Below are 1,189 nucleotides of genomic sequence, written 5' to 3' on the forward strand. Positions count from 1 at the left end.
GTTGCTGCTGGTGTTGGCAAATTGAAGCAGGTATCTCCATGAATAAGCAGACCCATGAGCATGCCCTTCTGGCTTACACAATGGGTGTAAAGTAACTTACTGTTGGTATTAACAAAATGGATTCCACTGAGCCACACTACAGCCAGAAGAGACATGAGGAAAACATTAAGGAAGTCAGCACCTACATTAAGAAAATTGGTTACAACCCTGACACAGTAGCATTTGTGCCAATTTCTAGTTGGAATGGTGACAACATGCTGGAGCCAAGTGCTAACATGGCCTTGGTTCAAGGTATAGAAAGTCACCTGTAAAGATGGCAATGCCAGTGGAACCACACTGCTTGAAGCTCTGGATTGTATTCTGCCACCAACTTGTCCAACTGACAAGCTCTTACCCCTCCAGATGTCTACGAAATTGGTGGTATTGATACAGTCCCTGAGGTGGAGTGGAGATTGGTGTTCTCAAACCTGGCATGGTGGTCACTTTTGCTCCAGTGAATGTCACACCTGAAGTAAAGTCTGTTGAAATGCACCGTGAAGCTTTGAAAGAGGCTCTTCCTGGGGACAATGTGGGCTTCAATGTCAAGAACGTATCTGTTAAAGATGTTCATCGTGGCAATGTGGCTGGTGAGAGCAAAAATGACTCACCAATGGAAGCAGCTGACCTTACAGCTCGGGTGATTATCCTGACCAGCCAGGCCAAATCAGTGCTGGCTATGCACCTGTGTTGGTCACATTACCTATAAGTTTGCTAAGCTGAAGCAAAAGATTGACTGTCATTCTGGGAAAAAGCTGGAAGATGGTCCCTAGTTCTTGAAATCTGGTGATGCTGCCATCATTGATATGGTTCCTGGCAAGCCCACGTGTGTTGGATTTTTCTCTATCCTCCTCTGGGCCACTTTGCCATTCATGACATGAGACAGACGGTGGCTGTGGGTGTTCTCAAAGCAGTGGACAAGAAGGCAGCTGGAGCTGGCAAGGTCACCAAGTCTGCCCAGAAAACTCAGAAGGCTAAATGGATATTATCTCCTATACCTGCCACCCCAGTCTTAATCAGAGGTGGAAGAACCATCTCAGAACTGTTTGTGTCAACTGGCCATTTAAGTTTAATAGTAAAAGATTGCTTAATGATAGCAATGCATTGTAAAACCTTCAGAAGGAAAGGAAAAAGTTTTGTGGATTTTTTTTTT

The 1,189-nt window shown here is 44.8% G+C and overlaps 1 pseudogene; it reads left to right on the top strand.

Moving 5' to 3' along the window:
- Positions 1 to 472: 472 nt before the first annotated feature.
- Positions 473 to 1,009, top strand: LOC115285319 (annotated as a pseudogene).
- Positions 1,010 to 1,189: the final 180 nt, after the last annotated feature.

This window comes from Suricata suricatta, unplaced genomic scaffold (genome assembly GCF_006229205.1).
Source record: "Suricata suricatta isolate VVHF042 unplaced genomic scaffold, meerkat_22Aug2017_6uvM2_HiC HiC_scaffold_7943, whole genome shotgun sequence".
Taxonomy (NCBI): Eukaryota; Metazoa; Chordata; class Mammalia; order Carnivora; family Herpestidae; genus Suricata; species Suricata suricatta.